Source organism: Pseudophryne corroboree, chromosome 3 (assembly GCF_028390025.1).
Source record: "Pseudophryne corroboree isolate aPseCor3 chromosome 3, aPseCor3.hap2, whole genome shotgun sequence".
Taxonomy (NCBI): Eukaryota; Metazoa; Chordata; class Amphibia; order Anura; family Myobatrachidae; genus Pseudophryne; species Pseudophryne corroboree.
In genome coordinates this window covers 392,908,739-392,936,493 of record NC_086446.1, presented here as the reverse complement: position 1 = coordinate 392,936,493, position 27,755 = coordinate 392,908,739, and the positions used below count along the sequence as shown (strand labels likewise).

The following is a 27,755-nucleotide window of genomic DNA, read 5'->3' as shown; positions in this document are numbered from 1 at the left end:
ATTTTTTATCTATATCATTTATATCCGGACAGTTTCAGGCATCGGATTAGCGCACTAATGCATAGATATAAAGCATGTGCGACGAATGTAGATAACCGACGCATAGTACGGCCGCCAGTTATGTCTTTGATATATACAATCAGTATTTATACCACTACAGTATATATTATATTATTATATATTATTTATGGGTGTGGTATTGAAGGTCGACAGTAACTAGGTCGACAATGTTTAGGGCGACCACTATTGGTCGACAGTAACTAGGTTGACAGGGTCTTTAGGTCGACATGTTCTAGGTCGACAGGTCAAAAGGTCGACATGAGTTTATTTTGGTGTCGTTTTCTTCGTAGAGTGACCGGGAACCCCAATTAGTGCACCGCGTCCCCTCGCATGGCTCGCTTCGCTTGCCATGCTTTGGGCATGGTGCCTTCGCTCCGCTACCGCTTCGCTCGGCACAGATTACCGTTCCAATCGTAGTCCACATGGATCGTTAAGTATGAAAAAGTAAAAAAAAAAAAAAGAAGAAAATAGTGAAAAACTCATGTCGACTTTTTGACCTGTCTACCTAGAACATGTTGACCTAAAGACCCTATCGACATAGACACCCTGTCGACCTAGTTACTGTCGACTTAGAGACCGGATCCCATTATTTATATATCCGTTTATACTATTCGCACAGACTCCCCCTTTTTTTTCCTGGGATTCCCAGCTTATGAAGACATATATGGACCTGTCAGTACCGCCCTTTATGACGGGCCTATGAGCAGTCACATTATCCCTGTACACATCAACTAATATCTTACAAGACATGGCTAATTTTATACATGGCAGATAATTATCTACCGCACCGCTTCATTTTTGCCTTAGATATTACTCCTTCAGGATCACAAATGTGAACCTATCATTGCGGTCCCTTGAAATAGGCATTCTTAAGTATCCTTAATGTCATACTATGACCGTATAAACCTTTTGTTTTTTTAATCATTTCGGTACACTTTATCCTTAGTGAGTGTTTTGCCATTGGGTTCTTTAACACCCTCCTGCTGAGTTTACGTATCCAGAATGCTCCACTCAGGATGCTTAGTTGCTGGGCATCACCATTAAACACTGCGGCTGCCTAGCAACAAGTAACCACACAATGACGTGATTAGCATCACATGACAACTCGCAACCGGAATTGATGCGGCATCTGCTGCGACGCGATTACAGAACTAATGGTGATAAACACTCCCCCCCTTATCCTGCATATTGGGACTGATCTATTTGGTTACTGAGTAACCAATTTTATAACATATGACTTTATTCCACTTGCTACTGCTTAAGTAATAAACTTATACATCTAGTGCAATGACGCGATCAGCATCACACTTCCACCGGAACCGGAAGTGATGCGGATGATATGGTTTCCGGACAGACGTGACTCCGGAACCTAGGGCATTCAGCTTTGTACGAACATGTCCCTCCTTCACCTACCTTAAATACAGCAGCCCTTCTAAGTGTCCACACACAGTGAATAAGCCATTCTCTGGTGAAACGGGCGTCTGTGGACAGTGGGTTTGAACTGTGCACGGTTCAGCCCACACACATTCATCTCCTAGTATCGTATATGCCCATTTGGGCTTTCTAATTGTTTACCCCTTTTTTTGCTGCTGAGATATCACTTGGATTAAGACCACATGGTTATAAATTTCTCTGAGACAGAGACGGTCTCTCTCTGTTTATTATTTCTGGCATAAGAATGCTTTGCGACGCAATTAGCCAACACAAACTATTGATCAGAATATATTTCAGTAACACATAATTTACAGTACTACGGCCTGTACTTTAAGGCATCTATTTACATATATTTAATGTTAATGACCACCACCTGTTCCATGTAGGAATCGGCAATTGTATGTCGCATCTTATAACATTAGGATTTCTTTAATCTTTTTAATTTCAGTAGGCCTAGGCAGCCCACCTCTCTCATCCACTGTCCGCTATAATCAGTTATGACAGTGGACAGCAGAAGGTGGAGCCCCTAACCTATCCTTTATATGCTAATCTGATTTCAGTACTCTCTCATCCAGTTGAGAGTAAATTACTCTCTGCAATGCCCAAGTAACAGAGAACCTGTGCAGATTTACTGGACAGCAGAAGTACTCTGTCTCAGGGTATGCATCATCAACCACACTCTCTCATTTTTTCTATTTGGACAACTTAATGCCATATTTCACTGGTCACGCCCGATCTCATCTGATCTTGGGAGCTAAGCAGTGACAAGCCTGATCAGTACCTAGTTGGGAGACCACTAGGGAATATCAGGTGCAGTAAGTAAAAATCCATATTTGATACAAACAGCAGAAGTGTTGGAGAAACCTTCGACGTTTACTTTCACTCTATCATCCTATTTATTTCTCTAATTTTATTAATCACGCAGCAACCTAACCCATACCAGGAGACCCTTGAAATGGAAGTCACCTCATATTGAACAATATTGTAATTATTACCATCCAATCTGTGCTTCCGTTTCTATTTTTCTGGATCTATTAAGATTCCAGTCTTTTTAAATATTTTCACCTCAGGTGCATCCAGTATACCTTGATTTGAATTTTGTGAATAATTATATTTACATAACTAATACTTCACACTATTGGATGTGCAGGTGCTATATATAATCTTCTTTTTCATATATGTGTATCAATTTTTATATTGTACTTAATTAAAAGTTTTTTTTTATTAATTTCTGACATTTCAAGTGTACCCCAACACAGATTTTTACTTTCCCTTTCCCTCCATACTTAAGATCTTGAGAGCTGCAGAATTTTTAAGCCAGGGCAGCACCTAGAAATCTTGATCATATTCCTAAAACTATTCTTGAACAAACTGTGCAGTGTGGCAGCGCACATTATCTTGCTGTAAGAAGCTACTGCCGTCGGAGAATAACATCGCTACGAAAGGATGTACCAGGTCCGCCACAACGTTTTGGTAGTTGGTACTGCCATAACAGGGTTTTGACAAGGAACATTGCCCAAAATATCACAATCTAGTTGTTTTGGCAATGAACATGAGGTAGCATGGGCACTGTGACTGGCCAGCAGCTATGCAGCCCCTTATGCAGCAGGGTTTGATGCATTGTGGGTCATGACACATTATTACAATTTTCCATGGTATGTGCCACAACAGTCCTTCTGCTATTGGTACAAGATTAGATAGCCTTCACTGACCTCTTGCATTGGCATACTTCCCAACTGTCCCAATTTTGGCTGGACAATCCCATCTTTCAGGCACGTGATGGGGCAGTTAGGATTCTACCTGTCACTCGCTGCTCTGCTTACATGCGCACAGCATCTTTTCTTGGGAGAGAGGGACTTGGGGCATGTCCAGCCCCTTATAGAGCGCTGCCGATACCCCCACAGTGATAAAAACAGGGCATTACTCTTGATTGTGGCATTACCAGTGAGGCCACGCCCCCTAATTTTGGGCACGCACTGTTTGGTCATTGTGATTTTTTTCTTCTGTCAGTTTGTACTCAACACGGCTGACCTTGAGCACCCAAGACTTGTCATTTCAGAAATGATCTGGTCCATTTATAAAGATTTAGCCCTTATCAAAGTCATGAAGGTTTATATATCTGCCCATGTCTTCTGATTTCAGCACTTCATGTGCGAATACCTAATGTCAGCTTACCATTTAATATATCCTTTACCTTGACGTGTGCCATTGTTAGAGATCGTCTACGTCATTTGCTTCATATAGGAATGTCCATAGGTGTATTATACTAAATTAGTGAGGTGTTCCTAAGGGATGCTTTTGGCCTCCCGACATTTGTCAGAAGACCGGCACCAGTTTAGTTAGTTTAGGGTTAGGCACTAAAAACTTTAGGGTTAGTGTAACCCTGATTAAGGGTTTATACAACACTTATACTGAGGTAGTTCAAATATTTTAATAAAAATTAAGTATAAGCATATTGAAGTTAACTAATGTTTGTATATGTATTTTCTGAGGTAAATAATATAGTTCACATATATGTAATTGTATGTACATTGATGTAAATGTAGTGGTAAATATAATTAAAGCTTATTTTATGGTTTCACAGTTCATCTAAACAGTTAATGTCCTTGTGCTCCTAACTGTCAATCACCTAGTGGGGTGATTGCCAGTGGGCGGGGCATCACCTCAGAGTGGGTCATGTGACTACTAGAGAGGGGTGGATAGGTGCTGTCAGTGTAGCTGACAAAGAGACTGCAGATCCTCTGGTGAGAGGACACACCTCATTGCTGCTCCGGCCGTCGCCCACATTAGAGCTGAGTGGTATACATTGCGGCGGCCGGAGGGGGCTTAGTGTGTGAAGCCAGAGCAGAGCTTCCTGGCAGTAAAGGTGGCGTCAACGGCATTGAGGCTCAGCACTGTTCACAGAACCCGGCATCAGTGCTAGTCAAATCAACCAGCAGTATTAGAAGGGTGCGTCTGTGACAGGGAGGCGGAGAGGGTTCCTTCCTGTACCCCGAGTTATGGCAGCTCTACCTACTACAGACACAGACTCTGACAGTCACAACACAGAAGCAGCAGAGGCTCCATTCTGTGTGGCTGTAAGTGTAAGGGAGAAGTTGGGGGAGTGTCGGCAGGAGGCGGAGACTGAGCAGCAGTGAGGCATTTGTAAGTGTAATACTATACTCACCCCAGCTACACCAAGGCAAAGTGACAGCCCCTGCACTGCAGCTAATATTGCATGCACTTGTAATTTCAAAGGAGTAAATATCTTAGACTAATACTTTGTAGCTATTATAGCAGCTAAGTGACAGTTAATCCAAGAAGATAAAGTACAGTATAGCTGCATAAAATATAACTGATCTCATCTACGGAGGTTCATGAACATTGTAGAGGTAGCTACATTACTCAGCTCACATAATAAGCAGAACCATCTGTGACATTGCTACCTATTGCGCCAACTCCATAACAGTTGCAGAGGGAAGAGTAGCTAACAGAACTACACACAAGTTAGTAGAAGAGTGGCAGGACCGTAGAGTGGCTGCATGTGTGACTCCATATAGTAAATGAGAGGCTCGTAACTAAGATCTAATGGAGGCAGATGAAGAGACATATGCTGCCTTTCTGGATTTTAAACAAATGTAGCTACTAATATATAAAGCAAAGTTAAAAACTGGAAAGGACATTTTTATTTGATGGTTACAGTTGAGTTTTACGGAGGAGTGAATTAAATATAAAAGGACTGAACTCTTTCCTGAAGGGGATTAAAGTAAACGCAGCTATATTGAGTACGTGAATTGTAATTTTCTGCGTGAATCATAAACATTTCTACATTCGACTAAAGAGTTTGTTAAACAGAGAAATATAACTTCAAACTCAGTTTAGGCTTACAAGGAGAAGCGACAACATACAGTACAGCACATATAGTGCTGACTAATCCTTCACAGTGGAACTAGTGAAATACTTTCTCACCGTTAACGAAACTTAAGATCTTCCTTAAAGGGCCCCAACGTAAGTGCACCGACGTTACTGCAGTACACAGTGAGACAAATTTGAACCCGGGTTTATAGTTATGATTTTTGTTTTGTTTTATTTGTATTTAATAGGGCATATCTATGTGTTCTACAACTACATACGGTGCAACTATTAGATAAATGTTAATGTTGGCAATGTTATTATACCTATGTGCTTACATTAAAACCTATGTACTTGTCTGTTGCATAACATTCTAGTGTAATATTCTTTGTGAAAGCAGATAAAGAATACAGGTATTCTTATACAGCAACAATTTCAGGTGTAAATGTCATGTTGTTTAAACTAGTACAATTGTAATCTCACATGCCTATACATAGGACACAGATTGCCTACCTATCAGGCTTACCCAAGCAAGCCAAATAGAATATAGCTTGGGTGGAGGCACATATGTATTAAGTACCCCTGGGTGGTGAGAGAGGGGTTACATTAGGCTGCAGGTACGGAGGTTTAGGGTTAGGGGAAGAGGGTTAGAATTCTTACCTAGCAGGTGTCGGAATTCTGTGCGTTGGGATGCCGCTGTCAGTCTTCTGACTGCCGGCATCCCAACCACCAGTATTCCGTACTGAACCCATTCCTAAAGTGCTAACAGACAGACGTTGGAAGTGAAATTGCTACTTTTTTTTTCTCTAGTCTCATATCCCCAAAGATTGAGACATGCAGAACAAGATACAAGTACCAGAACAAGTACTGCCTGGTGATCTAGCCTACAAAATTGATTGTGCTTTTCATGTCTAGGATACTTGGTGGTTATATTACTAAGTGAGGGGTTCTAAAACCTGGTGCTTCTGATTGTGTTTATGACCGAAATTTAAAACTGCAATGCCATATTTTATTAGTAAAAGCATTGCCCTTTTACATTTTGGAGATAAACACTATTGGAAGTGCTGCGTTTTAGAACCTTGCACTTAATAAATAACTATCCTAGTGAAGTGCTAATATCTATGGCATAGTTGCTGCACTTTTTAAAATACTTTTTCCATGTGTACTTCTTACTAAGCAAGCAAGTGTGCATAGAAAGTCTGTTCCACATTATAAATATTTCAGAATATTTTACACTAAAATAAGACAGAATAGATGCTAAATGGTGATAGAATATTGTATAATTATTTACCTTCTGTGTGGGAGGTGAGAAGGAACAGCTTGGGGGATGTAGAACCAAAGGTAATTTTCTAGAGTACTGTTCCTCTCAGCCATAAGCTAGTTTAAGCATGGAAGTTGTCTGTGTTACATTTACTTTTAGATTAGATAGCTTGTGGACACTAGCTTTGACGTATATTTACAGTACAGTATGTCTTGTGCATTGTGTTGCTATGTGTGTCTGCAACATGACAGGTTAGTTTGCCTTTCCTGGATTCTGTTATCCCGTCTGACCTGATTGCTGAGCTGTGGATGACTTTTGGTGATTACACAAGGCGAGGTCTGTGCGCATATGTCACAGGTATGCTTTGATGCACCGAGAATGATTTTTGGGTTTGTGCTTGCAGCCAAATTCCACTGCTTACAATTGTCAGCTCAGTATTTTTCATCATGTGTTGCAATGACTAAGGACAGCTCAATGTCAATAAGAAGGGTCTCATTGCAAGAATAGTTAAAGGAAAATAATTTGCCAAAACCTTGCAGCGTAAATATAGCGCCATAGTTGTTTTGCTGGGATCCCTGACTAATATGCAATACAATCGTTAATCAGAAGTGTGGCAACACCATACAAATCTGTAATTAAATAATGGTTCTTTAATGCTTAGTGTTGGTTATTTATTTTTTGCATTGACTTTTTCTCTCTTCTAAGGTTTGGGATCCAAGTATGCCACAGTTGGGGGAGGTATATAGAGGGGGGAGGGGGGGGAGAGATTTGGCTGCTGTGGGGTTTATTGTTCCCTTATATTTGTTGTTTTTCTTTTTTTACATTGCCTGTTTTACCATTTTGATATGTGTCTCGTGTCTCTATGACGGCGTATCTGCTTGCTTATACCCATTGGGGTAGTTATGGGGGTACATTATTTGTCTGGATTTTTTATATGCAACTCTCTCAATGTCTCACTTAAATGTAATAACATAGAATGTCCGTGGTATCAAGGATAGGAAAAAGAGGTCCTTGGTACTTAAATTGCTTAAACAATATAACGCAGATGTGATGAGCCTTTATGAGACCCATTTGGAGGGTAACAAACTGTTGTCACTGTGTAAACCTTGGGTGGGATGGACGTATCACGCCACTCATACTTCTAATTCTCAGGGGTCGCAATACTCTTTAAAAAAAAAACTGTACCGTTTGTATTGATTTCTGTAAAAATGGATCCCCTTTGTAGATTTGTCTTTCTTGACTGTAAAATATTTTCCCAGCCCTTACTTATCCTAGCAGTTTATATCCCCCCCCCCCCCCCCCCCCTTCCCTTTTAATTATGATGTATTGAAACCGGTAGCTTCTTTTATTGCTCAGTCACCTAAAGGCCAGTACTCACTGGCCGATGTCAGAGAGATGTGTGCTGAGCGAACCGCTCAGCACACATCTCTCCCGGCGCTCAGCACAGCGCGATCTGTGCTGAGCGTGCGGGGGGAGACGGGGGGGGCGCTCACTTCACCCAGCGGGTGAAGTGAGCGACCCGCTAGATTGGCCTGCATGCAGGCCAATCTAGCAGCAGCAATAGCGATGCGCGGGGCTGCGCATCGCTATCGCTGAGGCGGCTACACACGGAGCGATCGTGCTTAAAATCCAAGCAATCTAGTCAGATTGCTTAGATTTTAAGCAGCGATCGCTCCGTGAGTACCCCCCTTAACACACCAGTTATATGCCATGGGGATTTTAACAACCTTATGGACTATCATCTCGATTAATGGAAGGGGCCTTGCCCATCTTCCCAGGGATATGTATCCTCCAAATTTTCTGATTGTCACTTCCATGGGTCTTCGGGATGCCTGGAGGGTTAGAAACCCCTTCCTTAAACAAACTCACCACTCCTTTTCCCATATAGATCTTGTTTTGGTCTCGCCCCCATTGCTACCTAAACTTACTGATGCTCATTATAAAGCCTGAGGTGTATCTGATCACTTGCCCCTTGCTATAACTTTAGACATGGAGTGCCAAAGGGGGCAGTCTTTTTGGAAACTACACCCCTCCTGGTTGTTGCAATTGAAGGAGGCCTCTGATTATGGGAGGGTTATTTTGGTGTACATGTGGGTACGGCGCCTGTTCCTGTTTGGGATTCTTTCAAGGTGTATTTGAGAGGCACTTTGATTAAAAGAATAGCTGCTTCTCAAATTCTATAGAAAGCGAGAACTCGAGTTGGAATTAGCGTGTTATGATTTGGAGGCCAAATATTTGGAGGACGGTCTGGATGATACTAGACTTCTCTGGGATGATGCTCAGTCTGCCTGGTTATCTCACATAGAGGAACATAATATATGTAGTCTCTTGTTCAAATCTCACCATTTCTATATGCATGCTACAAATACGATTGTTCAACTTTATGGCCCTGATGGTAATTTAGCGACCACCGCCCCGGCTATTGCTGATATTTTTCTTGATTTCTTTATGGATATTTATAGGACTAGGTTAACCTGCCCCGTGGATGAGCTGTTCGATTATATTTTGAATATCGACTTCCCACTTTATCTGCTGAGGCTAGGAATTTTTTAGACTGCAGAGGAAGTTGATATAGCAATTAGATCCTTTCTGGGAGGCAAGGCCCCAGGAGTGGACGGTATACCCATTGAATTATATAAAACTCAGTCTGAGTGGTTTGTTACTAGACTACCGAACTTGTTTCATGGTCTTTTGAAGTGGGCATTCTGCCTGATTCTATGTCCCAGGCTATTATTGTGGTATTTCCTAAACCCGGAAAGGATCTCGTTATCCCGGCTCTTTTTTATAGGCCAATATCCTGATCCCGACTGACGCTAAGATACTGGCAAAGATCCTGGCCATCCGAATTAATATGGTTATAACTTCTTTAATACATCCAGATCAAACTGGCTTTATGCCTGGTATGTCCAGCAGCATAAACCTGCGTCGGGTCTTTACTCCTCGTCAGGCCTCACATGATGATGAGTCTCATTCTGTCATTGTTTCTCTCGATGCCGCTTAGGCGTTTGACTCGGTCGAATGGCCTTGTGAAGAGTCGAGCATTGTATGGGTTTTGGCCACACTCTTCTAAAATGGGTACATTTATTATATCATCAGCTTATGGCCAGGATCTCTGTCAATGGTTATGTGTCTGCTCCTTTTTCCCTTTCTAGGGGCACCAGGCAAGGTTGCCCCTTATCACCCACTTTATTCGCTATTGTCATAGAACCCTTGGCATGTATTATTCGTGCTCATCCAAATATTTTAGGGTTTCAAATAGGTCAGAGGATGGTTACGGTGGCCCTTTTACGCTGATGACCTGTTATTGCTTTTATGTGATTATAGATCTACTATGCCGGCTATACTGAATGCTATAGGGATGTTTGGTAGGTACTCTGGCCTCTCAATTAATTGGACTAAATCTTCAATTATGCCTTTACGGGGTTCTCCTCCCTCGTGCCCAGTTGTCTCTCTTCCACTGCGGTGGGTTACTCAGTTTAAATACTTGGGGATTATTATTACTAATACTTGTACAGATTGTATCCCTAACCATCTTTCACCTTTACTTTCTTACTTAAAAACGAAAACCAAACTGTGGCGTAAACTGCCTCTTACCGTGATTGGAAGGGTCAATCTCATTAAAATGATTGTACAACCTAAAATCCTTTATGTGCTTCACCAATCTCCAGTGTATGTCCCAGCCTCCTTGTTTAGACTTCTGAATAGTATTCTGTCCTCTCTGATATGGGCCAACAAACGTCCTAGAATTAACATGGATGCTCTCACAAGAACCAGGCCTGATGGTGGCTTGGCTCTCCCCCATTTTAAATTGTATTACTTTGCTTGTCAATTGGCTCATATCAGACTATGGATTCAAGATGACTCCTCCTCCTCTCTCTCTGCAATTTTTATTCAGCAAACTGCCCCTGGCTATACCCCTCTGCAGGTATTGCTAAGTGGTAAACTCTTCTTGGCTTCTCCTCCGCTTATTGTCCAAGGCACCAAGATTTGGCGTGAGGTCCAAACTCTTAAGTTTGTAGATGTTGATCCGGACACCCCTCTTTGGCACTCCGATTGTATTCCGGAACTGCATACCATACCGGGTGGACAGTTGTGGAAGTCCAAGTGAATTGCATCGATTGGGCAAATCTACGAGATGTCCATTATTAAATCATTCCAACAACTGAAAGACAAATTAGATTTATCTCATTCGTTCTTCTTTAGATATTTACAACTGAGACCTGCCCTTCAGGTTCAATATAGGGATGGACCCCCTGTTTTTACTTCCTCTCCTGCAAAATCATTTCTATTCAAATTAGTCCGGGTTAAAACTGTTTCTTTAACATATTCCTATTTATTAGCAGAACATCATATTGAGGCCCTACCTGTCTTATGGATTAGATGGGAAACTGACATTGGCCCCTTGAGTGATGAGGAATGGAATGCAGCTAGGGAATTCCCGCGTCACGCTACAGCATCCATTCGATTTCAACAAATACAATTTTTTTATCCTTCACAGAACCTACTTGACACCTGCTAGATTAGTCAAATTTGGTGTTCGCACTTCCCCTATTTGTCCTAAATGCAGGACTGCCCAAGGTACTTTTTGGCATCTTTTCTGGGATTGTACAGTTGCTCCTCCTTCTGGTCACAGGTTAAATCGGCAATCACAGCGACTGGAATCCCTGGGCAAGTTCTCACTCCCAAATTGTGTGTACTAGGGTGTCAGGATAAGATAGTCCTCGATAACCCTGATACCCAGTACGTTATGAATATGTGCTCCTTGGCTAAGGTGTGCATAGCTCGCTTTTGGTTGGCCCGAATAGGTCCCACATTTACTGAAAGGGTAGCGTTGGTAAATACTTCTTTGAAACACGAAAGATATGTTTATATGTCTAGGGGTACAGTGTCTAAATTTGAGAACATCTGGGATAAATGGATGGTCTCTTCTTACTTCCCTCATACTTAATTCTTAGCAGATCTATGTTTAGATAGGGTACCTTATGTCTAGATATGGCCTCCAATGTGCTGCCCTGTTTCGACAAGCTTTTGCTAGCAATATACGGCATTTTGTATATTGTCTGTTCTGTACATGATATTTCCAACAAAGGTCATGTATTTATTTATTTTTTTTCTCCCTATGTGTTGGGTGTTTATGAAACCAAAGAAAATTTGTAGATACTTGGCTGATAAATTTTACACAGAGGTCAGACAGTATATTTGTATTAATTGGTTTGATTTTATTGATTCACCATTTATTACAGTGTGATGTTACATTCATTTATGGATACCACATTGGACTTTTGCTCGCTCTATATGCTCAATGTTCCTGCTACATTGATAGGGGGAAACAGATATTTGTGCAATTCTATACTACTTGATTTTTCCCTAAAGGGTTATGTTTACTGTTTTCTCCCACGTACACATTTATGTGGCTCTTGGTTTACTGCTCTGCTCTGTACCATGTTTTGCTCAATAAAAATGACATTACAAAAAAATAAAATAAAGGTTCTCTAAGTGGAACAATTTACGGGTGTAAATATTTTACTTAATATTTATAGATGCTTCAATGTCTGATTTTAACTAGGTATAATTCTATTTTAATAGAATAAGTTTATATTAGCCAAGCACAATTGAAAAGTGGTTATATTTTAGAAAACAGAAAATAATAACTCTTGTTGCAGAAGTCACGATTTTATATATGTTGCTATTCTAAATCTATATATCTATACATCTATATTTTCTTTATTGCTCACCCTTCCATGCCTTTCTCTTTCTCTCCCCATCTTTCCCGAATGTCTCTCTATCACCATTGTCTTATTCCCTCTCCCTTGTCTCTCATTCTCTCCCCCTCTTTTCTTTGTACTCCTCATTTTTGTCTCCCCTTTTTTTCTGTCTCCCTTTTCCATCCCCCTCTTTTCTCTTTTGTCTTCTCTTTATCACCCTACCTCTCTTTTCTATCTCTTACCATGTTTAATTGCTCCTCCTCCTTTAATATTGTCCACCTTCAAAAGTGTCCCTTCAGAGGTCAAAGCAATGATTTGGGTGAGCAAATTACAGAAAATGTGAGCACTTATCTCTCCTGATGGAGGGAGTTCAAAGAGGCACATATTGTATGCTGGCAGATTCTGCTTTTCTGTGGCAGTGTGGGCTCTCAAGGAAAGATAAAGCCATGTGATATCTTACACTGTAACATTAGAATAGCTTGAAGTAGTGGTGGTCAGGGGATTTCTCTTTCATCCATCTGGGGGACGCTGCGCACTTACTAATGGGTTAGAGTGTGTGGGATTGGGAGTTTGGCACAGAACCTATAAAAAACTAACTCCTCCCCCCTCTAACCCCTCCCATCTCCTTCCTGCTCAGCAGATTACCTCAATTTTAGTTTTGTGCCTGAGGAGTACAGGCACAGATTCCTTCAGTGTAGATTTTAGTTAGGTTTCTGTTGTTTATTTTGATTTTACTTATGTGTGCTTAGTCCCTGTAGTGTTCACTCTAGGATTTTTTTAGGGCAGGGTGCTGATCACGGGGAGGGCACATTTTTCATTCGTGAGGGCACATTTTTCATTCGTGAGGGCACATTTTTAAGTTAGAAGGGCCAAATCAGGTACATACTATAATGCTTGGTGCTCCCATTCCTATAGGTGAAAGCATGGACAGTGCGCGCCGGAGGCGTGCAGCAAAAATTTAGGGGAGTTGTTTCGTGGGGAAGGGGCGTGACCACATAATAGTACCAAATCACATTATACCACACAATAGTGCTGCTTATACACATTGCACCAGGTAGAACCTCCTATACACACTGCGCCAGGTAGAGCACGTTATACATATTGCGCCAGATAGAGCACGTTATACACATTGCACCAGGTAGAACCTCCTATACACACTGCGGCAGGTAGAGCACGTTATACATATTGCGCCAGGTAGAGCACGTTATACACATTGCACCAGGTAGAACCTCCTATACACACTGCGCCAGGTAGAGCACGTTATACATATTGCGCCAGATAGAGCACGTTATACACATTGCACTAGGTAGAACCTCCTATACACACTGCGCCAGGTAGAGCACGTTATACATATTGCGCCAGGTAGAGCACGTTATACACATTGCGCCAGGTAGAGCACGTTATACACATTGCACCAGGTAGAGCACGTTATACACATTGCACCAGGTAGAACCTCCTATACACACTGCGCCAGGTAGAGCACGTTATACATATTGCGCCAGATAGAGCACGTTATACACATTGCACCAGGTAGAACCTCCTATACACACTGCGGCAGGTAGAGCACTGAGGCACACTGCACCAGGGAGAGAACACTGAGGCACACTGCACTAGGGAGAGAACACTGAGGCACACTGCACTAGGGAGAGAACGCTGAGGCACACTGCACTAGGGAGAGAACACTGAGGCACACTGCACTAGGGAGAGAACACTGAGGCACACTGCACCAGGGAGAGAACACTGAGGCACATTGCACCAGGGAGAGAACACTGAGGCACATTGCACCAGGGAGAGAACACTGAGGCACACTGTAACAGGGAGAGAACACTAGGAGAAAGGGGAGGACGGGCACAGGGCAGATGCAGAGCGGCACTCACAGTTGCGGAGGAAAGCGCTGTGCCGGGTCAGCGGGGTCGGTCTCTTGATGCTGACGGCGGAGCCCAGGTCAGCGCGCAGCGCCATGGTGAGGGGGAATCAAACCATGCCGGAGGACTGGCGGGAGACACCGCAGGCTCTGATTAGCTGCTCCTCCCCACTGCACGCTGGCCCTGTCTCCGCCTTCAGCTGAGAGCTATCAGCGTGGCGGGGGGGAGAAGTGCCAGCGCGGCGGGGGGGAGAAGTGCCAGCGCGGCGGGGGGGAGAAGTGACAGCGCGGCAGGGGAAAGAAGTGCCAGCGCGGCGGGGGGGAGAAGTGACAGCGCGGCGGGGGAAAGAAGTGACAGCGCGGCGGGGGGAGAAGAGCAGTCCTTAGCAGGGCGGCAGGGCGGGCACAAACGGGCAGGGCGGCATTCTGTCACTCAAAAAAGGGGCAGGGCGCAGCGCCCTGCAAAAGAAGCTTAGAGTGAACACTAGTCCCTGTTTACAGGAGACACGTATACTAGGAGTGGGGTTAGTTAGTTATGTGTCTCCCACTCCCCAAAGAGCCTCTAAGAAGCCACCATACTCTTAGTCACTGGGGCTTACTTGATGCAGGATGGATTTCCTAGGAGGCACTGTACTGGTAAGACAGCGACAACCTGCCTGGGCAGCGTTGGGCTGTTATTGCATATATGGTATTTATAATAATTGTATTTATTATTGTGCAGCGCAGGTGTATGCGGACCCCCCTCCCTGCTCAGAGCGGACGGAGCGGTTCAGTCCCGCTTCCGCCGCTCATTTCATGGAAGCCGCGTCTTGTCAGACAGCAGCGGTAGTCATTTCAATGATTTTACGGAGCTCAGTTGCGTGGGTGGGGAGGCTGTACCGCGGCAGGACGCAGGAGGATGTTGTGTTCGCGCCCCGTTCTCCCGCCCAACAGCGTCTTACCGCCGCCGTCCTCACTCTGTGGGGGCAGGACTCAGCTATAGGCGCCATCTTCTATCTCTGCAAGAGACCATCCGTCAGGTCAGCGGGGGATACTGCGCTGCACATAACACAGCGTCTCACCCTGTTAGTACAGGAGGAGAGCAGCAAAAACAGCAAGTATAACACAGCCCTTTCATATTCTCTGGAGCTCGTTTATTCTAAGGGATTCTTTAGTGCTCTTTAGTGATCCTTTAGTACATATATTTCGGTAATCTCACTGTAATAGAGTTATTTTTACCTCACCCTGTTTATTACACAGGCGGGGATTTTTTCTTAACTAGTGTTGTGCTATTCTAAATTGACAACAGTTGTTTACATCATGTTATAAAAGGAGCGTTATAGCTCAGTCTGTAGAGCTGGACCACAGCACAGAGTTATGAGACATTATTGTGTGCTATGATTGTGGCATTGTATATTCCATGGTTGTAAACAGCAAATCTCCTAAAGGAACGACAAGTTCAGTAGTTTACTACACAGGAGCTCCAATAGCTTTGTGGGCTAATGCTGTGTATTAGTAAGATAGACTAAACACAGGTTTGATTCCCATATACATTAAATTGCACAATGTGGCTCCAGACTTCCTAAAGGTAGCACGGACACAGGTACCCCATGCTCCAGGACACCAGTTGCAGAGCAGCCGGGAGGTTCCAGGGATCAGTTTATGCCTCTGTGGGCCAGACACATCTCAATCCAGAATAATACAGATGGAGTAGTGGTTAGCATTGCTGCCTCACAGCACTGAAGCCATGAGCTTGTTTACATAGAAGTATATGAATATACCAAGCAGGTTTAAATTGCTCTACAGTCTTGGCCTCTGCCACCTCTCATGGGAGGCTGTTCCACTTGTTCACTACCCCTTCTGTGAGGAAATATTTACCTTAAATTTCCCCTGAACCTGCCTCCCTCCAGTTCAGTGTATGCCCCTAACTGTGTGAAGTTATATATGTATATATATTTCTCTAACGTCCTAGTGGATGCTGGGGACTCCATCAGGACCATGGGGAATAGCGGGCTCCGCAGGAGACAGGGCACATCTAAAAAGCTTTTTAGGTCACATGGTGTGTACTGGCTCCTCCCCCCATGACCCTCCTCCAAGCCTCAGTTAGGTTTTTGTGCCCGTCCGAGAAGGGTGCAAACTGGATGGCTCTCTTAAGGAGCTGTTTAGTAAAGTTTTTTTTTAGGTTTCTAATCAGTGATTCCTGCTGGCGACAGGATCACTGCAACGAGGGACTTAGGGGAGAGACTTGCAACTCACCTGCGTGCAGGAGGATTGAAGTTTTAGGCTACTGGACACTGAGCTCCAGAGGGAGTCGGAACACAGGTCAGCCTGGGGTTCGTCCCGGAGCCGCGCCGCCGATCCCCCTTACAGACGCTGAAGAAAGACGGCGGAACGGAGGTCCGGAAACAGGCGGCAGAAGACTTCACAGTCTTCAGAGAGGTAGCGCACAGCACTGCAGCTGTGCGCCATTGTTGCTACACGGCTCACTGACACGGTCACGGAGGGTGCAGGGCGCTGCTGGGGGCGCCCTGGGCAGCAATATAAATACCTATTTGGCAAATAAATACATCACATATAGCCATTAAGGCTATATGTATGTATTTAACCCAGGCCAGTTTTCCTAATAACCGGGAGAAAAGCCCGCCGTGAAAGGGGCGGAGCTTATTCTCCTCAGCACTCAGCGCCATTTTCCTGACCAGCTCCGCTGGTGAGGAAGGCTCCCACTCTCCCCTGCACTACAGAAACAGGGTTAAAGAGAAGGGGGGCATAAATTGGCGATATAATTATATATTAAGAGCCCATATATAGAAACAACACCTTCTAGGGTTGTTATATACATTATGGCGCTTTTGGTGTGTGCTGGAAAACTCTCCCTCTGTCTCCCCAAAGGGCTAGTGGGTCCTGTCCTCTATCAGAGCATTCCCTGTATGTGTGTGCTGTAGGTCGGTACGTGTGTGTCGACATGTATGAGGAAAATGTTGGTGAGGAGACGGAGAAAATTGCCTGTAATGGTGATGTCACTCTCTAGGGAGTCGACACCAGAATGGATGGCTTACTTATGGAATTACGTGATAATGTCAACACGCTGCAAGCCGGTTGACGACATGAGACAGCCGGCGGACAAATTAGTATCGGTCCAGGCGTCTCAGACACCGTCAGGGGCTTGTAAAAACGCCCATTTACCTCAGTCGGTCGACAGACACTGACACGGACACTGACCCCAGTGTCGACGGTGAAGAAACAAACGTATTTTTCCTTTAGGGCCACAAGTTACATGTTAAGGGCAATGAAGGAGGTGTTACGTATTTCTGATACCACAAGTACCACAAATAAGGGTATTTTGTAGGGGGGGAAAAAACTACTTGTAGTTTTGCCTAAATCAGATAAATTAAATGAAGTGTGTGATGATACGTGGGGTTCCTCCGACAGAAAGTTATGGGCGGTATACCCTTTTTCCCGCCAGTAGTAAGGGCGAGTTGGAAAACACACCTTAGGGTGGACAAGGCGCTCACACGCTTATAAAAAACATGGCGTTACCGTTTCCAGATACGGCCGCCCTCAAGGAGCCAGCTGATAGGAAGCTGGAAAATATCATAACAGTATATACACACATACTGGTGTTATACTACGACCAGCAATCGCCTCAGCCTGGATGTGCAGCGCTGAGGGGGCTTGGTCGGATTTCCTGACTGAAAATTTTGATACCCTTGACAGGGACAGGATTTTATTGTCTATAGAGCATTTTAAGGATGCATTTCTATATATGTGTGATGCGCAGAGGCATATTTGCATTCTGGCATCAAGAGTAAATGTGATGTACATATCTGCCAGACGAAGACACGACAGTGGTCAGGTGAGGCAGATTCCAGACGGCATATGGAAGTATTGCCGTATAAAGGGGCGGTCCATTGGACCTGGTGGCCATGGCAACAGCTGAAAAATCCACCTTTTGTTACCCCGAGTCACATATTGGCAGAAAAGGACACAGTCTTTTCAGTCTCAGTCCTTTCGTCCCCATACGGGCAGGCGGGCGAAGGCCAGTCATATCTGCCCAGGGGGAGAGGAAAGGGAAGAAGACTGCAGCAAGCAGCTCATTCCCAGGAACAGAAGCTCCTCACGGCTTCTGCCAAGTCCGCAGCATAACGCTGGGGCCGTACAAGCGGACTCAGGTGCGGTAGGGGGTCATCTCAAGAGTTTCAGCAACACTCGCAAGGGAACTCCGGGATCCTACATGTAATATCCCAGGTGTACATTGGAAATTCGAGACGTCTCCCCCTCACACAATTCACAGGCTGTATTCCCAGCAGGTGATAATCAAAGTACCCTTCTTACAACAAGGAAGGGGGTAGTATTCCACACTATATTGTGGTACTGAAGCCAACCGGCTCGGTGAGATCTGAAATATTTGAACACTTACATACAAGCGTTCAAATCAAGATGGAGTCACTCGGAGCAGTGATAGCGAACCAGGAAGAAGGGGACGATATGATGTCACTGGATATCAGGGACGTTTACCTACAGGTCCAAATTTGCCCTTCTCACCAAGGGTACTTCAGGTTCCTGGTACAGAACTGTCACTATCAGTTCAGACGCTGCCGTTTGGATTGTCCACGGCGCCCCGGGTCTTTACCAAGGTAATGGCCGGAATGAGGATTTTTCTTAAAAGAAACATGGACGCTTTCCTGATAAGGGCAAGGTCCAGAGAACAGTTGGAGGTCGGAGTAGCACTATCTTAAGTAGTTCTACGACAGCACGAGTGGATTCTAAATATTCCAAAATCGCAGTTTTTTCCGACGACACGTCTACTGTTCCTAGGGAAGATTCTGGACACAGTCCAGAAAAACGTGTTTTTCCCAGTGGAGAAAACCAGGGAGTTATCCGAGCTAATCGGGATCCTCCTAAAACCAGGAAAAGTGTCAGTGCATCATTGCACAAGAGTCCTGGTAAAAATGGTGGCTTATTACGAAGCAATTCCATTCGGCAGATTTCCCGCAAGAACTCTTCAGTGGGATCTGCTGGACAAATGGTCCGGATCGCATCCTCAGATGCATCAGCGGATAACCCTATATCCAAGGAAAAGGGTGTCTCTCCTGTGGTGATTACAGAGTGCTCATCTTCTAGAGGGCCGCAGATTCGGCATTCAGGATTGGATGCCGGTGACCACGGAGGCCAGCCTGAGAGGCTGGGGAACAGTCACACAGGGAAAAAATTTCCAGGGAAGTGTGATTAAGTCTGGAGAATTCTCTCCGCATAAATAAGCTTAGAGCAAATTTATAATGCTCTAAACTTAGCTAGACCTCTGCTTCAAGGTCAGCCGGTATTGATCCAGTGGGATAACATCACGGCAGTCGCCCACGTAAACAGAAGGGCGGCACAAGAAGCAGGAGGGCAGTGATAACTGCAAGGATTTTTCGCTAGGCGGAAAATCATGTGATAGCACTGTCAGCAGTGTTCTTTCCGGGAGTGGACGACTGGGAAGCAGACTTCCTCAGCAGGCATGACCTCCACCCGGGAGAGTGGAAACTTCATAGGGAAGTTTTTCAACATGATTGTGGACCGTTGGCAAAGACCAAAGGTGGACATGATGGCGTCCCGCCCGAACAAAAAACGGGACAGGTATTCCGCCAGGTCATGAGACCTTCAGGCGATAGCTGTGGATGTTCTGGTAACACCGTGGGTGTACCAGTCTGTGTATGTGTTCCCTCCTCTGTTTCTCATAACCAGGGTATTGAGAATTATAAGACATAGAGGAGTATGAACTATACTAGTGGCTCCGGATTGGCCAAGAGGGACTTGGTACCCGGAACTTCAAGAAATGCTCACAGAGGACTAAGGGCCTGGGGAGCTAAGAAGGGACTTGATTCAGCAAGTACCATGTCTATTCCAAGACTTACCGCGGCTGCGTTTGACGGCATGGCGGTTGAATGCCGGATCCTGAGGGGAAAAGGCATTCCATAAGAGGTCATACCTACCTTGGTCACAGCCAGGAAGGAGGTGACCGCACAACGTCATCACCACATGTGGTGAAAATATGTTGCGTGGGTGAGGCCAGGAAGGCTCCACGACGGAAATTCAACTAGGTCGATTTCTACACTTCCTGAAAACAGGAGTGTTTTGGACCTCAAATTGGGGTTCATTAACATTTAAATTTCGGCCCTGTAGATTTTCTTACAGAAAGAATTGACTTCAGTTCCTGAAGTCCAGATTGTAAAGGATGTATTACATATACAGTTTTTTTGTGCCCCTAGGGGCACCGTGAGATCTCAACATAGTGTTGGGATTTCTTAAAATCATATTGGTTTGAACCGCTCAAATCTGTGGATTTGAAATATCTCACATGGAAAGTGACCATGCTGTTGACAAATATCTCACATGGGAAGTGACCATGTTGTTAGCCCTGGCCTCGGCCAGGCGATTGTCAGAATGGGCGGCTTTGTTTTACAAAAGCCCATATTAAAATTTTCCATTTGAACAGGACAGAACTGGGACTCGTCTCCAGTTTCTTCATAAAGGGGTGTCAGCGTTTTCACCTGAAACAACCTCTTGTGGTGCCTGCGGCTACTAGGGACTTGGAGGACTCCAAGTTACTAGACGTGGTCAGGGCCCTAAAAATATATATATATATATATATATATATATATATATATATATATATATATATATATATATATATATATATATATATATAGTTAGGACGGCTGGAGTCAGAAAGTCTGACTTGCTGTTTATACTGTATACACCCAACAAGCTGGGTGCTCATGCTTCTAAGCAGTCTATTGCACGCTGGATTTGTAGTACAATTCAGCTTGCACATTCTGTGGCAGGCCTGCCACAGACGAAATATGTAGATGCCCATTCCACAAGGAAGGTGGGCTCATCCTGGGCGGCTGCCCGAGGAGTCTCGGCATTACAACTTTGCCGAGCAGCTACGTGGTCAGGGGAGAACACGTTTGTAAAATTTTACAAATTTTGATACTCTGGCTAAGGAGGACCTGGAGTTCTCTCATTCGGTGCTGCAGAGTCATCCGCACTCTCCCGCCCGTTTGGGAGCTTTGGTATAATCCCCATGGTCCTGACGGAGTCCCCAGCATCCACTAGGACGTTAGAGAAAATAAGAATTTACTTACCGATAATTCTATTTCTCGTAGTCCGTAGTGGATGCTGGGCGCCCATCCCAAGTGCGGATTGTCTGCAATGCTTGTACATAGTTATTGTTACAAAAATCGGGTTATTACTATTGTTGTGAGCCATCTTTTCGGAGGCTACTTCGTTTTGTTATCATACTGTTAACTGGGTTCAGATCACAAGTTGTACGGTGTGATTGGTGTGGCTGGTATGAGTCTTACCCGGGATTCAAGATCCTTCCTTATTGTGTACGCTCGTCCGGGCACAGTACCTAACTGAGGCTTGGAGGAGGGTCATGGGGGGAGGAGCCAGTACACACCATGTGACCTAAAAAGCTTTTTAGATGTGCCCTGTCTCCTGCGGAGCCCGCTATTCCCCATGGTCCTGACGGAGTCCCCAGCATCCACTACGGACTACGAGAAATAGAATTATCGGTAAGTAAATTCTTATTATATATTCCCTGCACTTGCAGGGATGGGGGTTCCAGGACCGGTCCACAAATACCGGTATTCTTTGAGTATATTTTTCCTTACACTATGTCAATGTAATGGGTCTGGTACTCTGTTTACTACTTAGCCGCTAGTCTTGGTAAAAAGATCACTACTTGACCTTTTGGCTAGGATCAAGTGTAGTATCTGTTCTTATCAGTTTAATATCTGATACGTTCCCTATGTGGGGGCCATGTATTAAATATATGTTTAGATCAGAAAAATGGAAGAAGAGATTGCTCCGTCCACTCCACGCATTGACTCGGTATTGCAGTACCTCCGGGACCGGTGCACCTTTCAAAACAAGGACAGACTATTTCTATTTCTTGTACACTATGTACTTATGATTTGCCAAATGGCTGAACAAAGCTCCTTAATCAGTTCATACTGTGCAGCGAGTCTGGTCTTTGACAGACAATATAGCTCCTTTACTTCAGAGGCGTTTTTGAGGCTTTATCTACAGAAAATGGTGAGATAAATCCTGTCAGTGAGGATCCTTCAGGATAGAAATAAGAAATAATCTACTGAATTTCTTGGTTTCCACCTCTTCCTTCACGTGAGAGAATGTTGATGGAAGTCTGACTACACACCTGATGAAATAGTTTATATTTCCAGGGAAATGTGTCTGTCTCTAATACATACTGTTTTCGGTTCAATTTCGGTGTTCTCAGTATTAGAGACAGTATTTCTTTATCCTTTCGCTGATGAAGACACTGATCTAATGAAGGTTCCACTAATAATTAGTGGACGCATCCATCATGGGAGAGCCTAAGGCAACTGTCTTTACTAAAGTACAGTATGTGACCTTAACAGTCACCACAGATTGACAACGGTGAGGCCGTTATTATATTAGTATTCATTCTGACAGGAATATTTTTACGCCCTCTCCGGGCTTATGCATGAATCTTTAAACCGGTTGCATTATGCAAGTTATCCATTCTTGGGGCAGCTGATCCTTTTCAAATTATCCATTGACTGTTTTGGTCTCTCAAGCTCTATTCCCTATCTATTTATTATTGCATCTTTTCCCTGGCTATGACACCCTTCTATTCATTTTGGTTGCGAATCGTAAAATTCTGCTTCCAAATTAAAGCGTACTTTGCAGGCGGGAGCAAATAACTCTATCAGTAAGGTGTATGCCTGCGGTATAACAGGTCGTGGGTTCTCATCCTGAGGATAATAGCTGAGAAATGGGTATTTTAACCTATGTCAGAAAAATGGGTATTTTTTTGGGAGGCATTTGTATGCCTAGAACACGGACTTCCAATGTGCCCTCTGCAGGGGCCACGGAGTCGGACAGTCTGGTTCCCAGTGGGGAGGACACCAGCTTTCTCAGAGTCCACTGATCCGTTGGATGTACTGAATTTGTATCACGAACATATATTCTGAATCTTGGGGAACACGTACCAAGCAAGAATCTTTAGTGCCCATCTTAGACGGGCTCTAATCATTGCAGTCTGTTCGCTATCTAACAGGAGTATTCAGTCCAATCCTTTTTCCGTCATCTGGGCATCGCTACCATTTTGGGTCAGTTGTTAAAAAAAAAAAAAAAAAAAAAAAAAAAAGCAGCTGTCTCATGCACTTTTTTTCTACAACGGACCTTAGTTCTGGATTTCTTCCTTCGCAGAAGATGTTATTCATGGGTATTCTTTTCGATACCTGGTATCTCGAATGTTGGCGGAGTGCAGGATTTACTGACCAGAATAGACTCAGGGGTCAGACATACACTTCCTCTGCAGGACAGTGGTGATTTTATAGGTGGCTCCATTCCCCCGGTCTCCTGCCTGGTTTCTTCAATCTCAGATTAAATGTTATTAATCTCAGGCAGGATTGAGTTTACGTAAACAGCAGTTTAGTTTCTCTATTAAAATACCAAGATATTTTCATTGGTCGATCTTTTCGTTGGGCTACACAATCCAGATCTAACTTATAGGACTTCATTCTGTCTCGACATGGAGGGTCATAACCACAGTCAAAAGTTTCAGACATTACGGTTTTTTGGTTTCAACTCTGGCGTTTTCTATGAAACTGATGTCCGAAGTGGAAATATCACTTCCAATCTACGGGCGATCTACAACGCCTTGACTCCAGCTCAATGTCTTCTACAGGGTCTTTCCACTGTGACCTATATCAATTGTTCTGTGACACTTGTAGCTGGAGAGCCATCGGAACAGTATCTAACATATGCAGAGGGCGGAATTTTGGATCCCGGCAGTGTCTGTCATCTCCAGTTCCAGAATGGGCAACTGGGAAGCAGATTTCCTGAATCTTCAGGCTGTTCTTCCTTAAAGTATGTGAAATCAACAGGGATTTCTGGCTTTGGTGTGTCTATAACTAGCCGACATAGACCTCAGGGCTTCATTGGTACTGTGATCGTTTCGGGAATCCTCTTGTGGCAATCGTAGACGCCGTGTCAGCTCCTTGTCACTTTCATCTAGCATATTTATTCTGCCTCTGGCAACATCTAGTGAGTACCTCAACGCATTTGACCAGTGGCTCTTTCGGTTTTCCTAATTCGCTTCGGATTTGCCTGTTGACTCTGTTCTGCAATGTTATGGCCCAGAGTGACCAGGGCTCCTTACAGGGTACCTTTTCGGCCAGCTCTCCACTCCCAACCTTTACGTCATCACCGGGATTTTGTCTATTCTGCCGCTGACGGCGTGATTGTGGAAAACAATGTCATCAAGCCCTACTACGTTTCTGGCTCTCTAACCAATCACAGTGCCAGAACACTTGTCATCGTTTGTGTGTATTTAACGGTCACTCAGCTGGAGTTCTTAGTCCTTTCCGCCTCTTATCTTTTCTACAACACAGTTGTCAGAACTACTTTGTCTTCTTATCTTAGCAGACTGGGTTCTGCTCTAGAATTTACTTTCCAGAATGGCTCCTGTTTCTCCTTTCCGGCCTCTGGACTCTGGTTGAGTTGCGGTTTCTTTTCTCTTACAGTGTTTTGGTTTATGCAGTTAGGGTGGTTTTACTTACAAACCACAAGTTGTATTGGTTTTTCCTCTCCTTCAGCACATTGGGCTTCTTGTGTCGTCCCAGGCTTGTCCGGGGCGGGGCGGTAATTGGCCTTATTGGTTGTTGTTCAAACCTTAACTCTTACCTTGTTGGGTTTGTTTGCTGCACCCAAGCGTGGCTGGCTGGCCAATAAGAACAGGGTGATGTGCTGGGTTAATTCTGCTATTCAGCAGGCTTAGATTTCTTAGGCGTTGCCTGTTCCTGATTCCTTAGGGGCTCATTCGACTCGACCTGTTGGAGCCTCTTGGGCTGTTCACAGTGGTGTATTCGTCGAGCAACTGCGTAGAGCGACGACCTAGTCGTCCGTACATACCTTCACGAAATTCTTCCGTTTTTCATACTTTTGGTTTGGAGACTGCCTCTGTTAGGCATCAAAGTTTGCAGACTGCTATGTCGTCTGTGTCTCCCTCCTCTAATTAGCTTGCTTTGGGAAATCCCATTAGTAAGTGCGCAGCGTCCCCCAGATGGATGAAAGAGAAATAGGGATTTTTGTTTACTTACCGTAAAATCTTTCTCTGATTCCATCTGGGGGACGCTGCGATCCCTCCCGTATATATATTCTGTTCTGCCTCTTCCGGCTTTGCTAAACGTTAACTGAGGTAATCTGCTGAGCAGGAAGGAGATGGGAGGGGTTAGAGGGGGGAGGAGTTAGTTTTTTATAGGTTCTGTGCCAAACTCCCAATCCCACACACTCTAACCCATTAGTAAGTGCGCAGCGTCCCCCAGATGGAATCAGAGAAAGAGATTTTACGGTAAGTAAACAAAAATCCCTATTTAAGCATACTTGCCGACATTTGGTTTCTCTTGAGAAGTAGAGATGGCTCCTGACACGACCCTTAAATGGCCCCTTGACCGGTGAGTAATAGAGCAGGATGACCATCCTGGTCCCCCGTGGGTGGTTTCCTACCATCTAGGATAACCAGCAAAGATACCCAGCAGTGGTGACCATCTATAGTTAACCCGCCAATGGCCATCCCTAAGCAAAAGCCCATACAGGAGATGTAGCTGACCATTTAGGGTGCGGGGTTTGGATTTTCACTTTGTTAGGCCCTGTTCCATCGCTGTGAATCACAGGGGAAGTTGTAGAGCTAAAATGAAGTGATTTGTGCCATTTTTCCCTGCCTGCTTCATACTGACCTGATATTCCCAGTATTATTTCCCTATTCTGCCCACTTCACTAGGAAGTGGACAGGATGCTGGAGATGCATCCACTCTTTTGGGGGTCTGAAGATCTTCTCGAAAAATTGGGAGTCTCCCGCACCTTCCGGGAGAGTAGGTAAGTATGGATATAAGTAGAGTACTTGCCTGTGTGTCAGATGTCAGTCATGTACAGTAGGTTTCTGCAAGAAGTGCCAGTCATCTGGTATACATGCACACATGAAGGATAGTGGGGCGGGCACAGCCAGGTGTATTTAAAGGAGTGGCTGTTGGTAAGGAGGGAGTGAACTGGTGCAGACTTATTATTGTTTGTGCTCTGGACTTATTTCACAGGGGCAGCGGATGTGATGAGGGAAGGACATGGCATAGAGCGGCTCATGGGTGGGAAGAAGACAGGTGGAGCAGGCTCTGTCTAGCAGCACTAAGAGCTCTGAGGGGTATGGGGCCTCATATACACACACACTACTGGTCAAATGTTTTAGAACAACCCCATTTTCCAGTTTTTATTTAAATTCAAGCCCATTGAATAACATGAAATGCTACAAAGGTAAGCAGTAAAGTTCTAGAGGTAAATAAAGATGTTTAGGTCAACAAAAACTTAAAAATGTATTTCAGAGATAAATCAAAAGGCATTCTTAAGGTAACAGTGACTGGGTTAAGAACTTACAACTGTTCTGCAGCCATGAAAAATAAACGTACCTGGGCCATAAGGAACACAGTGGAAGGTCTTATGAGCTGATCAATCAAAATTTAAAATCTTTAGGTCATCATACAGGGTTTTTAGGGGTTTATTAAAAGCATTACGCATTTAAATTTGGCATAAACACACTGGTAGATGGCGACTTTTACAAGCCACCACTTAGTAACTTAGTAAATACACCCTTATGAAATCAACTTTTAAACATGAAGGAGGAAACATGATGGTCTGGGGCTCTTTTTTTTTTCTTTGATCCCAAGTAGACACTCTGAATCATAAACGCTGGCACAGCATTTTGCAGCGCCATACAATAATCTATGTCTACTTTGTTAATGGTTAATCTCACAGCAACATAATGACCTAAAACATTGCCAGGCTATGGCAGAACCACCTTTGAGAAAAGGAACAGGAAGAAGTAGGCTGTATATCATGGAATGGCCAGCACAGTCTCCAGACTTAAACCCCATTGAGCTGGCTTGGGATGAGCTGTATAGAAGGGAGCGGTATGAAAAACCCGGGGTATTCCGGCGGCAATATTTCACAGCTAGTAGGGATTCCGGGATCCCGACTAGCGGTATTGTAACTGATTCCTGTATAGAAGGGTGTAAGCAAAGCAACATACAAGTGCAACACATTTGTGGGAACATCTGCAGCAGCGTTGGGTAATACTTCCCGAACAGTATTTTATTTGCATTGTAGAAAGACTGCCACAAGTGTGTTTGGTGGCTACATCTGTAGAACATGGCTTTGATGAATCAAACATCAATTTTGTTAAGAATTGTATGATTTCTTATTTATCTCTAATTGTTTATTTGTTCTATTCTTTAATTTTGCAGTATTTTGAAACCGTGTACATTTCAATATAAACTTATTAGTGCTATTAAAAATTTTGACCAGTAGTGTATATGTGTAAGTGTGTGTGTATACATATGTTTCTAGGTTTAATTTACTTGGACTTCGAGTGCCACCTGAGTCTCAGTAATAATCACAAATTCCCAGTGAATTTGATATATTGCTGTCTCATGGATATTTGTTCAGTGCACAAAATTGCTTCCGCCATTGTATAGTTTATGGATATTACTGTATTCCCTGAAGATTGTTTTATTATCTCTTGTAAATGATGGAGAGACAC

General features: G+C 44.0%; 1 protein-coding gene, 1 non-coding gene and 1 pseudogene across 2 annotated transcripts in view; all 3 read left to right on the top strand.

The window, feature by feature from the left end:
* The window catches only part of RND2 (Rho family GTPase 2), a 212,241-nt gene that overhangs the window by 110,412 nt on the left and 74,074 nt on the right, over nucleotides 1-27,755 (top strand). The gene's annotated exons all lie outside the window — the stretch shown is intronic.
* Nucleotides 2,198-2,316, top strand: LOC134895159 (5S ribosomal RNA; annotated as a pseudogene).
* LOC134899676 (U2 spliceosomal RNA) lies at nucleotides 21,856-22,046 on the top strand. Its single transcript, XR_010173325.1, has one exon. It is a non-coding gene; the product is annotated as a U2 spliceosomal RNA (small nuclear RNA).